Below are 15,305 nucleotides of genomic sequence, written 5' to 3'. Positions count from 1 at the left end.
GTGTTCCTCAAATCATGATCCCTGAAAGGGAGAAATGAGGTGGAAACCACTTACTGACAACCTTTCTGGAATATCTTCATGTCACTACAATGCTATTGTTATAACTATTCACAAATGGAAGAAAACTAATTAACCCTACCAATACTTGCAAATTAACAACACCAAAATCAGTTCAGGAACTAACTATGAGTAAAATCTAAGCACACATCTACAAAAGAGGAACCTCTACTGCTAGGGTTGGGCCCCAACCCAAGAGCTCCATCCATCTGAGTCAACTCAGTGCTGGATTAAGGAAATGCTTCTCATTTTCATTAAAATATCAAAAATACACAAGAATGCTCAGTTATAATGCTTCAACTCGAAAATGTTGCTCAACTTCTTGAACCAAAAAAAAAAATGAATCCTAATGAGGCTTTAGACCTCTTTATTTATACAACTGAAATTACAAACAACTTCCTTAAATTTAGGGAGGCTTGGCTCCCATCTTGAGATCAACTAGTCTTCAACTGTCACTAGCTTGGCTGCCAATGATCCTCATAACTCGATTGCTTGTAACTCCAAGATGATGATATTTGATTGAGGAATCTTCGAGTGAGTGAGGAGTTAAGGAGGGAGATCCTATCTCCTAGAATCGCTCTTGCTTGTCTCATTCAATTTCCTACACTTTAATTAGCCAAAATTTTCTCCAAAACCTGCAATCAATGCACATTAGACCACTAGACATAACATCTCATCTTTACTCTTCTCATTAAGAAAAATATAATTAAAACATCTAAAGAATTATGAGAAAAGTTGATTTTAGTAAGTTGGAGGTGCATTAAGGTCCATATAATTTACCCATCGATGAGCTTCATCATCACCCCCCTACTGAAAATATTTCTCATCCTCTGAGCAACTCAATCTATGTCCATGTCTTTCATTTCTTTGGTGGCCTCCCTGACATTACGGGCTTCTACTCTAGTCTCCTCCTCTTGTGGATAACACCTTGCATTCTTCTCTATCTCCTCCCACTTCTTTCTTTCTTCTTCTTCCTTTCTCCCTTCTAACATACCTAAAAGCAATGGTGGACTGAGTTTCAATCCAATCCAGTTGACTTTGAGTCTCTATAATGCTTGCTAATACATTGGGGTTCTTGGTAGTGCATCCCTCATTCTATGAGGAGAATGATATTCTCTGATCTTTATGTTGTAGGGTAAGGTGTTCCATCTCCTTTGGCAGGCTTGTTGGCTCTCATCCCCTAGCAATCTCAGCATGTCTTCAAAATGAGTGACTTCTTGTTCTTGTACAGCAAGGTATCTTGGAGCAATCTTGGTATCATTGGCAATGAGGTTGTGGTTGTTGATGATATCCATTGAGTTAGGTTGTTCTGCTATGATTAAAATAGGTTCTGCTTCTTCTCTTGCCAATACCCTTTTTTATTTTTGTAGCTCTAGCTTCCTCATGACTCATTCAGGATGCGAAGGCCATTAGTTGTAAGTCCCCTAGCTTTGGATTGGGGTCCCACACATTTAAATCTATCAGAGCCAAATTGTGTAGGTAGAATTTAGATATCTTTGCTCTATCCTCTAGGGTGCTTTGGTCACAGAGGTCAATGAACTGCCTGTAGTCTTAGAAAGGCATAGTTCCTCTTTTTTCTAGGGTTTTTATTTGAAATTGCAGCTATTGTTCTTTGAGGTATAAGGCATATGATTTTGTTGGCATCCTGCATTGAATTTCCTCCATGGATAAACTTGCCATAGTTTCCAATTGGCCTTCCCTTTCTTGTAGTTGCTTTCTTAGCCATGTGTTCTCAGCCTCTAATTGAGATTTTACCATTTTTTCCCTGTCTCTTATGCTACTTTGTTGGCATTATCATACAATTTTTGTCCTTGATGAAAACTCACTCACAGGTCAGCTCAGATTTGATAAAAGGAAACTCATAATGTAATAGGTCAATTCAGAGGTAACAGGGCAATGATATAGAAGAACAGGAAGTTGGAATAAAGGACTACAAATCAGAATCAAGAAGTTGAAGAAAAAGGATGTTTTAAGTCAGTTTAAGCTGTATACGCAGGTTCACCTTATCCAAGCAGTGTATACATGTTGCTTCGCAGAACAAAAATGGCATATACGTATGCACGCACTTTCATAAGAGGAAAAGTGTGTATAGGTTGGAAAATCAAGGAAATTCAAGACTAAAGACTACCAAGGGTCAATACCATGGTATTAGCCCACAATATTGAGTGGAGTAACGACTATTAGATCCCTCCCAAGAATACCACAGGTTCTAAGTGTTGTTTTGGTCCGAGATATTGAGAAAAGCCAAAAACTATATAAGGAGGAGAAGATCAAAGGACCAAGTGTGCAAGTGAAAGGGTTTCTCAGGAATACTTCTATCTGAAGTATATTTTATGTTGCAGGAGCTATGATTATGATATGATCTGAAATATTTTGTACACCATGCATTCAATGTTGGATCAGGATCATGAGACCTGAAATGACTTATCATTGAATGATCTGATATTGGTTGGGCTAGATCTGATTGCTTACACATGTTTATTCTTTAAATGTCCTGATCTAGGTATGTCTGAAGTCTGGAGTAGCAACAAAGTTGTAAGTTTGTATTTATAGATCTATATGTTGGTTCGACTTGGTGAAGGCGTGTATACACGCTGGTTCGAAGTTTCCAAGTAGCGTATATAAAAGAAAAGCCTATTATTCAGAAATGACTAATCTATCTAGTCAGTGCTACTAGTTTACTGATGTATGTCAATGATGTCTTCTTAGATCTAACAGTAGAACTAAATGCATAAGGAGATTGAGTCTAATTGATTGATTGATTAAGTGAGAAGGGTGATATTTGTTATTATTTTTTTAGATATCTGTGATTTGACAGTAGATCTTCATAATGTTATTGGTTGATACAGTTTTGATTCATAGGTTTTTATGATTTAGTATTTTTAGAGGTATACATAGGTTGGGTTAAAGGAAGTGGCGTATACACACGGGATAGCTTCATTGAAGTAGTGTATACATTCTGACACATGATTTTTGAGGTTGCAGTTGGTTCTGGTTGTTGATACAGTGTTCTGGGTTCAGATCTATGTACTGGTTACAATGATCTATTTGTTCCAGTTGATTGGTTGAATTTTGATTAAGTAACGGTTGATTGGGTTTTGAATGAATGGTTGATTCAATTGTGTCAAAGGTTTAGAAATTGTTTGATTCGGTGTACTAGAGGTTTCAGTGATTGATTCATTTAGTTATGGTTGATTCAGAGATTGATGATTGGGTTTCAGTGATTATTTGATGCAGATGTATTTGATGTTTGTATTGTAGTGGTGATTGATTTTGAGCTTCAATGTTATAGATGGGTCCAGTATGAAAATTTGATGAAACGTGGCCTTCATCGTGTGTTGTTGTGTACCAAGAGTATCTAGCATGAAAATTTATGAAACGTGGTCCCTGGAGGATACTGAGGTTTGGAGCCTTCAGTGAGGACGTCGAAGCTTCCTGTCAGTAGTGGCTGGTGATTTGATCAGGGGGTTGGAGCTCCCTTCCAGAAGCAGCTAGAGAACGAGTGAAGTTTGTAGCCTTCTATAGGTCGTCGCCTACGTACTAGTAAACATATTAGCTAGTACAAGAGCTAGGGGGTTGTAGCTCCCTTCTAGTACAAGTTAGAGAACAAGAGAAGGTTTTAGCCTTCTGCAGGTGGGTGCCTGCGTATTGGTATGAGTCTGCACCAGTACAAGATTGTAAACAGATTATTCTTTATATTAAAAGAAGACAGAGACAACAGCAGCAGGTAGTTTTTCTCTCGCATTGGGTTTCCACCTTAAATATTGGTGTTCATGTGTGTTGCTTATGTGTGATTTTTTATTCTGTTATTACTGCATAGGGTTACTATTTAATGTTTAATAAAGTACTGATGCACTAATTAAAGATCAACATATGATGAATTAACTGAATCAAAATTTCATTAGATATACATTGGTTGCCTTAAGCACAGTTACGTGCACATGTGAATTCCCTTCACTGAAGTAGCGTATATAAATCTGATTATGAAATGGAAAAAGTTATCGATTTGTAAATATTGATTCACCCCCCCCGCCTCTCATTATTATTCCCAACATACTTAATTCTCTTCCCATTCTTGTAGCTTCTCTTCCATGTGGCCTACATCCTCCACCCCTTCTGATTTGGAAATTTGCATCCACTAATGTGTCCTTTCTCTCTATTTTTCAAGTTCAAAGAATAGAGGAATGGAAAAATTTTGTGGGATCACCCTACCCCCTTCAATCAATATGTAGTAGGAGCTGAGGTTTGGCTGTGGGCTAGGCTCCTTCAGCTCCTGTGACTCTCCCTCTATTGTTTCTTGAGTAATTTCTACCTCTTTTCCTTCCCTTTTCCCTTGCAGCCTTTCCTAATCTTTTTTCTGTGTTTCCTGCAGTTTTGACAGGGTTTCTTGTAGGACTATTTTTTCTTCCTGTAGTTTTGTTTGTGTTTCCTGTAGGAGACCTTTCTCTTTTTGTGAAGGGGTCAAAGGTTGTTTAGCTTGTTTTCGTGATGCTAACTTGGTGACAGGTCTCCTAACATAGGTGATTAGTGACCTAGGAGAAGCTTGTTTTGATGTTTCTTCTTCTTCCTTCTTCTCTAGAGGGACTACTTCCTCTTGTTATTTTAGTGAGTCCTCTATGATAATCAGAATCTTGACAGGGGTTTGAGGTCTCCCTTGTTTTATCTAGATGCTCTTCCTTGTTTTGAAGTAAAGGGGAGTTTGCCTTTGTCTCTTTCCCTTTGATTTGATAGGTGTACTTAGGGCAGTGAAAACAATTGTTGCCTCCTTGGTAGGCTTCGAAGACACCCTTGGTGATTCCTCTTCTTCCCTGCTCTGTTTTTCAAAATCTTGTTCATCCTTTTGTACTTCATCCTTTGTCTCATCTATTCTTGCCTCCTCTTTTTCATGCTTTTCTTCTTCTTCCTCACTAGAAGTAGGGCTTCTATCATACTAAATGACTTGAATTTCATCTTCTTCCTTCATGTTTGCAAATGTTGACCATGTAATATGGATTCTCAAATTGTTTAGAGCATCTTCCAGGATGAGTTTGTTCAACCCATGATGTGCTAGTTACCGATGTTTCCCTTCTTAACATATTTATCGATCAAATGACAAAATGACCTAGTACCTCTTTTTTTGAGGTAGCAAAAAATCACCCGATTTTGAAAAGTAGTGATGCAGAATCCACATTTTTTTAGCATATTTTTGGAGCTTTAAATTTTCTTATGTATCGAGTATGAATTTTTTTTTTTAGATGTTAGTGATTTTCATGCTGATTTTGAAAAGTGTTGATGTAGCATCAACCCCTTTTGTTTAGAGGGTTGATTTTTGACACTTTAAATTTTCTAATTCCTTCTTCTTCCCATAAGATTTTTTTGTAACTGTATTTTTGTATTTGTGTGTTTTCATTTTTCTTTTCAATTTTGTTTGTAATGAAATCTTAATTTTTTCGCGTAGTCAAACAAATAAAAATAAAAATAAAATGGTCAAATATTTTAAAGTTAGTATTTTCTATATTGTTATGTAATGTTAATTAATATTTCAATGGACATCAAATAATTGTCACTAAAACACAATAATTTTAAACATTTGACAAAAAAAACACATTTTCTATATAAATATAATGAAAAAAATACACATTTTCAGAATTTTTGTCAAAAATGACATGTCAAATAAACGATTTTTATGGGAAAATCCTAACAAAAAAACAATAAAAAAAGCATTTTTTATGAATTTTATGTTAAAAAATAATAGTAATCACAGGTTTTTTACAAAAAAGAAAAAAGTGATTCACATAAAAATTAAAGTGAAAATCAGATAATACAAATATTGAACATATAACAACAATAATCAAATGTTCATTCTTCTCATAAAATCTCAAAGTCAAAACATTACAAGTAAAACTAATGAAGATCTCTCAAAATTGAGTTTGATTTGCAATCATAACTTAAATGTCATCAAGAATATCATATAATCCATGTTCATCGTCTTCTTCAGCTTCATTATTTTCTTCTTCCACAATATTTCCTGCTTGAGTTTCCTCATTTTCCTCTTCTAATGGATCTTTCATGTCTGCAAATCTCCCAAAGTGTCATTTTCCAATCATTCCATATAATGGTGTGATCCAGGTGGATGTTGGTGGCTACCCACCTATCCCATTTGGAACCCCACAATTGTCTCTTTCAGTTTTTCAGTTTCCTAAAATGTAGCACAGTTTACTATTTTTAGCAGTTTTTTGGGTCCTTAATTTTCGGAGCCATTTTGAGGCCCTAAACAAAGTTTTTTGGGAAATTTGGGGGTTACATTGGTCCTCCCAAAGTTGTAGTGCTTGGATAGATCTTTCTAACGAGCTATTGTACGTGTCAAACTCAGATCGTATGCCAAAGTTACGACCCCGGGAAATTGATGTACCAATTTACCCAAACAGGGCCCACAATTTGGCGTTTCATCTTCTAGGGTTAGGTTTTGGGATGTGAAGGGTTTTACATTGTTTCTCAACAATAAATAGGCCTTCGAGCCTCATTGTAACACAGTTTAGAGGCATGTAGCCGCCACATCTCTTCTTAGAGATAAGCTACCATCGCCCTAGCTGGTTTATTCCCATTTCTGTTTGTAAGCATATTTCAGTATTTTACATTAATGAAATGAAGTATTTTTTCTGCTGCATCTTTGTGTATATGGTTATCTCTGTATTTTGTTGTGTTCCTATTTAAATCTGGATCAGTGGTATCAGATTGGTCTGCTTTTCTCTATTTTTCTTTGCATGTCCCCAACGAGGACGGGATATAAGGAGTTAGGGCTTGAACTGGTCGAACCTTTGCAAGACCAGCCTCGCAAATCTCGACGACCACCCATGGCAAATGAAAAGAAAGACGAGGGGGCAGAAGATCCTATCAAGAGCTTGCTCGAAGAAGCCTTCGAGCGACAATGAACGCGATGATGGAAAGCTTTGCCCAGATTCTTCGGCGGCTACCCAAAGGTGATGCATCGGCTTCCAATAGCTACTCTGGAAACGCCACACCTTTTAAGGTACAAATTAATTTTGAAATCCCCATCTTCGAGGGTCAAATAGACACAGATGCCATAGATAAATGGTTAAATCTGCTAGATGGGTATTTTTCTATTCATGAATTTTCGAGTCGGGAAAAGATTTTTTTCGCTCTTCTCAAAGCAGCCCCCCATGTCAAGGACTGGTGGGAAACCTACTGTGAGCAGAAGAATGAAAGTACAGGCTCACTATTTTCATCCGCACCCAGTTGGGATTCATTCCGAGATGCCATCAAGGAGTAGTACTACCCTGTCAAAAGCTATGAGGAAAAATACATCAAATGGACCACACTGCGGTAGGGACGAGACCAAGATGTGCCAGAGTTCACAAACGTTTTTCATACCCTTCGCACATAGTTGGGTATCAAAGATTCTGAGCTGCATCTGGTACTCAAATACTGCAGTTGTCTACACAGATACATCCAGGAAGAGATGGAGTTCCTGAACATCTCCTCGCTCAGCACGGCATACCGATACGCTGTCAAAATTGGGCAAAAGTTCAAACAAAAGAAGCGAGACTTTGGATCTGTGAATCCGAAGACCAAAGAACAAAGCCAAGGCGGGGTGACCCAAGACAACCCGTTGAAGCCACAAGAAAAGAACAACACCACGAAGTCGAAAAAGGACACAGGAAAGTGGTATGAGTTCCACAAGAGCCCCACTCACAACACAAGTGAGTGTCAGACCAAGCAGTCACTAGTGGTCGAGTTGAAGGCTTCAGAATCAAATGCATGTTCCGACCCTAAGCCAAAACCCGACAAGGGTAATGGCAAAGGGAAGCAGATCATTGATGCAGATCCTAGTGCCACTGTTGCCACCCCCAAAATCCAGAAGAATGAACCCAAAGACCCAGAGGAGGGGGAACGTCTTTTCCACTCACAGATATGGGTGTATGGTTCGCCACTCCAATTCATTATCGACAGTGGCAGCTAAAAAAACTTTATTTCAGCAGAGGTCATGAAGCGATCGGGTCTACCAACTACACCACACCCGGAGTCGTACAATATCAAGTGGCTTCATGAAGGATGAGATCTCAAAGTTTGCCAACAGTGCCGCCTTCCCTACAGCATCAAGCCCTTCACAGATGAGGTATTGTGTGATGTTACACCTCTAGATGTTTGTGATGTGCTATTAAGCCAGCCATACTTGTGGAGGCGACATGCTGTGTATGAGTCAAGGCCTCGCGCTGTCATTATTTCTTTGGATAATTCATTATACAGGATACCGAAGGTAACCCCACCCACACCACCTCTTTGATCACTGCCAAGAAAGGCAACAAGCTCATCTCACAAACTAGGAAATTTATTTTCTGTTTGGTTCGCTCCCAAAGTAAGGGGAAGATCGTCACCACATCCATGGCCCCCGCGAAGGGTTCCTCCACGCAGCAGTAGCAGCAAAGGGATATGGTCATGACAGAATACAGGAACAACTCCTCGACCACATGGATACCACACAAGTTTCAGGTGGGCAACAAAGTCCGGTTGCATCTGTAGAAAGAACGCCTTACAAGAGCCCATCAGAAGTTCCGACCACTCCAACATGTTCCTTATAGCATTATCAAGGCTATGGGAAACAATGCTTTGGAGCACAGCATTCATCCATTCCTTCGCTTTCACCGAGTGTTCAATGTGGACCGTCGTCGATTGTGCTTCCCACCATTACTAGACACATCAGAGATTGCAGAACAACTCACCTAGGAACAAGTTCAGTAGATGGAGGAACTCAACGCAATGGGGACCATTGCTTCCTAAGGGGGGAGGAATGATCTAGGTGGATGTTGGTGGCCACCCACCTATCCTATTTGGACCCCCACAACTACCTCTTTCAATTTTTCAACTTCCTAAAATGTAGCACAGTTTACTATTTTTAGCAAGTTTTCGGGTCCTAAACTTCCAAAGGCATTTTGAGGCCATAAACCACGTTTTTTGGGAAATTTGGGGGAAACATGGGTCCAGGGACCATGTTTCCCTTTCCATAGTTGTAGTGCTCAAATAGATCTTTCTAACGAGCTATTGTACGCATCAAATAGAGATCGTATGCCAAAGTTAAGACCCCGAGAAATTGATGTACCAATTTACCCAACAAGGGCCCACAATTTGGCATTTCATCTTCTAGGGTTAGGTTTTGGGATGTGAAGGGTTTTACATTGTTTCTAAACAATAAATAGGCCTTCAAGCCTCATTGTAACACAGTTCAGAGGCATGTAGCTGCCACATCTCTTCTCAGAGATAAGCTACCATCGCCCTAGCTGGTTTATTCCCATTTCTGTTTGTAAGCATATTTCAGTATTTTACATTAATGAAATGAAGTATTATTTCCGCTGCATATTTGTGTATATGGTTATCTCTGTATTTTTTTGAGTTTCTGTTTAAATCTGAATCAGTGGTATCATAGTGGTCTGTTTTTTCTTTGTTTTTCTTTGCATGTCCCCAACAAGGTCGGGATATAAGGAGTTAGGGCTTGACCTGGTCAAACCTTTGCAAGACCAGCCTCGCAAATCTCGATGGCCTCCCATGGCGAATAAAAAGAAATACGAGGGGGAATGAGATCCTATCAAGATCTTGCTCGAAGAAGCCCTCGAGCGACAACGAACGCGATGATGGACAACTTTGCCCAGATTCTTCAGCGGCTACCCAGAGGCAATGCATCGGCTTCCAACAGCTACTCTGGAAATGCCACATCTTTTAAGGTACAAGTTAATTTTGAAATCCCCATCTTCAAGGGTCAAATAGACACAGACGCCGTAGATAAATGGTTAAATCTGCTATATGGGTATTTTTCTGTTCATGAATTTTCGAGTCGGGAAAAGATTGTTTTCGCTCTTCTCAAAGCACCCCGCCACGTCAAGGACTGGTGGGAAACCTACTGCGAGTAGAAGAATGAAAGTACAGGATCACTATTTTCAGCCACACCCACATGGGATTCATTCCGGGATGCCATCAAGGATCAATACTACACTGTCAAAAGCTATGATGACAAATACATCAAATGGACCACACTGCGACAGGGACGAGACCAAGATGTGCTGGAGTTCACAAACATTTTTCATACCCTTCACACAGTTGGTTATCAAATATTTTTAGCTACATCTGGTACTCAAATACAGCGGCTGCCTACACAGATACATCTAGGAAGAGATGGAGTTCTTGAACATCTCCTCGCTTGGCACGGAGTACCGATACACTATCAAAATTGAGCAAAGTACAAAGAGAAGAAGCGAGACTTTGGATCTGTGAATCCGAAGACCAAAGGACAAAGCCAAGGTGGGGTGACCCAAGACAACCCGTCGAAGCTGCAAGAAAAGAACAACACCAGGAAATCAAAAAAGGACACGGGAAAGTGGTGTGAGTTCCACAATATCCCCACTCAGAACACAAGTGAGTGTTGGACCAAGCAGTCGCTGGTGGCCGAGTTAAAGGCTTCAGAATTAGATCCATGTTCTGACCCTGAGCCAGAACCCGACAAGGGGAATGGCAAAGGGAAGTAAATCATTGATGCGGATCCTAACGCCACTGTTGCCACCGCCAAGATCCAGAAGAATGAACCCGAAGACCCCGAGGAGGGGGAACATCTTTTCCACTCATAGATGTGGCTGAAGGGTTCGCCGCTGCAATTCATTTTCGACAGTGGCAACCAAAAGAACCTTATTTCAGCAGAGGTTGTGAAGCGGTTGGGTCTACCGACTACACCACACCCGCAGCCGTACAGCATCGGGTGGCTTCATGAAGGACGAGATCTCAAAGTTTTCCAACAGTGCTGCCTTCCCCACAACATCAAGCCCTTCACAAATCAGGTATTGTGTGATGTTACACCTCTGGATGTTTATGATGTGCTATTAGGCTAGCCATACTTGTGGAGGCAACATGCTATGTTGAGTCAAGGCCTCGTGCTGTCATTATTTCTTTGGATAATTCAATATACAGGATACCGGAGGTAGCCCCACCTACCACCACCTCTTTGATCACTGCCAAGAAAGGCAAAAATCTCATCTCACAGACTAGGAAATTTATTTTTTGTCTGGTTCGCTCCCAAAGTAAGGGGAAGATTGTCACCACATCCATGACCCCCACGAAGGGTTCCTCCACGTAGTAGTAGCAGTAAAGGGATACGGTCATGACAGAACATAGGAACAACTTCTCCTCACCCACAGTGGTACCACACAAGTTTCAGGTGGGAAACAAAGTCTGGTTGCATCTGCAGAAAGAACGCCTTACAAGAGCCCATCAGAAGTTCTGACCACTCCAACATGTTCCTTACAGCATTATCAAGGCTATGGGAAACAATGCTTTGGAGCACATCATTCCTATATTCCTTCACTTGCACCAAGTGTTCAATGTGGATCGTCGTCGACCATGCTTCCCACCATTACTGGACACATCAGAGATTGCTGAATAGCTCACCTGGGAACAAGTTCAGCAGATGGAGGAACTCAATGCAATGGGGATCATTGCTTCCTAAGGGCGGAGGAATGATCCAGGTGGATGTTGATGGCCACCCACATATCCCATTTGGACACCCACAACTGTCTCTTTCATTTTTTCAGTTTCCTAAAATGTAGCACAGTTTACTATTTTTAGCAGTTTTTCAGATCCTGAACTTCTGGAGCCACTTTGAGGCCCTAAACGATGTTTTTTGGGAAATTTGGCGGCAACAAGGGTCGATGGACCGATGTTTCCCTTCCCAAAGTTGTAGTGCTCAGATAGATCTTCTAACGAGCTATTGTACACGTCAAATGAAGATCGTATGCCAAAGTTACGACCACGAGAAATTGATGTACCAATTTACCCAAACAGTGCCCATAATTTGGCGTTTCATCTTCTAGGGTTAGGTTTTTGGATGTGAAGCCTTTTACATTGTTTCTCAACAATAAATAGGCCTTCGAGCCTCATTGTAACACAGTTTAGAGGCATGTAGCCGCCACATCTCTTCTCAGAGATAAGATACCATCGCCCTAGCTGGATTATTCCCATTTCTATTTGTAAGCATATTTCTTTATTTTACATTAATGAAATGAAATATTATTTCCACTGCATCTTTGTGTATATGGTTATCTCTGTATTTTGTTGCGTTCCTATCTAAATCCAGATCACTGGTATCAGAGCGGTCTACTTTTTCTCTGTTTTTATTTGCATATCCACAACGGGGTCGGGATATAAGGAGTTAGGGCTTGAACTGGTCGAACCTTTGCAAGACTAGCCTCGCAAATCTCAACAGCCTTCCATGGCGGATGAAAAGAAAGACAAGGGGGTAGGAGATCCTATTAAGATCTTGCTCTAAGAAGCCCTCGAGCAACAATGAACGCAATGATGGACAACTTTGCCTAGATTCTTCAGCGGCTACCCAGAGGCGATGCATCGCTTCTAACAGCTACTCTGGAAATGCCACACCTTTTAAGGTACAAGTTAATTTTGAAATCCCCATCTTCAAGGGTCAAACAGACACAGATGCCATAGATAAATGGTTAAATCTGCTAGATGGGTATTTTTTTGTTCATGAAGTTTCGAGTCGAGAAAAGATTGTTTTCGCTCTTCTCAAAGTAGCCCCCCACGTCAAGGACTGGTGGGAAACCTACTGCGAGTAGAAGAATGAAAGTACGGGCTCACTATTTTCAGCCGCACCCACTTGGGATTCATTCCGGGATGCCATCAAGGAGCAGTACTACCCTGTCAAAACCTATGAGGACAAATACATCAAATGGACCACACTACAACAGGGACGAGACCAAGATGTGCCGGAGTTCACAAACATTTTTCATACCCTTCGCACACAGTTGGGTATCAAAGATTCTAAGCTGCATCTGGTACTCAAATACTGCAGCTGCCTACACAGATACATCCAGGAAGAGATGGAGTTCCTGAACATCTCCTTACTCGACACGGCATATCGATACGTTGTCAAAATCGAGCAAAAGTTCAAAGAGAAGAAGCGAGACTTTGGATCTGTGAATCCGAAGACCAAAGGACAAAGCTAAGGCGGGGTGACCCAAGACAACCTGTCGAAGCCGCAAGAAAAGAACAACACCATGAAGTCGAAAAAGGACACAGGAAAGTGGTGTGAGTTCCACAAGAGCCCCACTCACAACACAAGTGAGTGTCGGACCAAGCAGTCGCTGGTGGCCGAGTTGAAGGCTTCAGAATCAGATCCATGTTCCGACCCTGAGCCAGAACTTGACAAGGGGATGGAAAATGGAAGCAGATCATTGATGCGGATCCTAGCACCACCGTTACCACCGCCAAGATCCAAAAGAATGAACCCAAAAACCCAGAGGAGGGGGAACGTCTTTTCCACACACATATGTGGGTGAAGGGTTCGCCGCTCCAATTCATTATCGACAGTGGCAACCAAAAGAACCTTATTTCAGCAGAGGTCGTGAAGTGGTTGCATCTACTGCCTACACCACACTCGCAGCCATATAGTATCGAGTGGCTTCATGAAGGATGAGATCTCAAAGTTCGCCAGCAATGCCGCCTTCCCTACAGAATCAAGCCCTTCATAGACGAGGTATTGTGTGGTGTTACACCTCTGGATGTTTGCGATGTGCTATTAGGCCAGCCATACATGTGGAGGCGACATGTTGTGTATGAGTCAAGGCCTCACGCTGTCATTATTTCTTTGTATAATTCATTATACAGGATACTGGAGGTAGCCCCACCTACCACCACCTCTTTGATCACTGCTAAGAAAGGCAGCAAGCTCATTTTACAGACTAGGAATTTTTTTTTTGTCTAGTTCGCTCCCAAAGTAAGGGGAAGATCGTCACCACATCCATGACCCCCGCGAAGGGTTCCTCCACGAAGCAACAGTAGCAAAGGGATACGGTCATGACCCAACACAGGAACAAATTTTCCTCACCCACAGGGGTACCACACAAGTTCAGGTGGGCAACAAAGTCTGGTTGCATTTGTAGAAAGAATGCCTTACAAGAGCCCATCAGAAGTTCCAACCACTCCATCATGTTCCTTACAGAATTACCAAGGCTATGGGAAACAATGCTTTGGAGCACAACATTCCTCCATTCCTTCGCTTGCACTGAGTGTTCAATGTGGACCATTGTCGACCATGCTTCCCACCATTACTAGACACATCAGAGATTGCAGAACAACTCACCTAGGAACAAGTTCAGCAGATGGAGGAACTCAACGCAATGGGGACCATTGCTTCCTAAGGGGGGAGGAATGATCCAGGTGGATTTTGGTGGCCACCCACCTATCCCATTTGGACCCCACAACTGTCTCTTTCAGTTTTTCAGTTTCCTAAAATGTAGCACAGTTTTCTATTTTTAGCAGTTTTTCGGGTCCTGAACTTCTAGAGCCATTTTGAGGCCCTAAACGACATTTTTTGGGAAATCTGGGGGCAAAACGGGTCCATTAATTAATTTTTCCCTTCCCAAATTTGTAGTCCTCAGATAGATCTTTCTAACGAGCTATTGTATGCGTCAAACAGTGATTGTATGCCAAAGTTAGACCCCAGGAAATTGATGTACCAATTTACCCAAATAGGGCCCACAATTTGGCGTTTCATCTTCTAGGGTTAGGTTTTGGGATGTGAATGGTTTTACATTGTTTTTCAACAATAAAGAGGCCTTCGAGCCTCATTGTAACACAGTTTAGAGGCATGTAGCCACCACATCTCTTCTCAGAGATAAGCTACCATTGCCCTAGCTAATTTATTCCTATTTCTATTTGTAAGCATTTTTCAGTATTTTACATTAATGAAATGAAGTATTATTTCTGCTGCATCTTTGTGTATATGATTATCTCTGTATTTTTTTGCGTTCCTGTTTAAATCCGGATCAGTGGTATCAGAGCGGTCTGCTTTTTCTATGTTTTTCTTTGCATGTCCCCAACAGGGTCGGGATATAAGGAGTTAAGACTTGAACTGGTTGAACCTTTGCAAGACTAGCCTTGCAAATTTCAATGGCCTCCCTTGGCGGATGAAAAGAAATATGAGGGGGCAAGAGATCCTATCAAGATCTTGCTCGAAGAAGCCCTTGCGCAACAATGAACACGATGATGGACAGCTTTGCCCAGATTCTTCAGAGGCTACCCAGAGGCGATGCATCAGCTTCCAACAGCTACTATGGAATCGCCACACCTTTTAAGGTACAAGTTAAATTTGAAATCCCCATCTTCGAGGGTCAAATAGACGTAGATGTCGTAGATAAATGGTTAAATCTACTAGATGGGTATTTTTCTGTTCATGAATTTTTGAATCGAGAAAA

The sequence above is a fragment of the Pinus tabuliformis genome, chromosome X (genome assembly GCF_031772625.1).
Source record: "Pinus tabuliformis cultivar Carrire ecotype Pingquan chromosome X, CPIR1, whole genome shotgun sequence".
NCBI classification, from domain to species: domain Eukaryota; kingdom Viridiplantae; phylum Streptophyta; class Pinopsida; order Pinales; family Pinaceae; genus Pinus; species Pinus tabuliformis.
Note: the sequence above shows the minus strand (reverse complement) of the source record.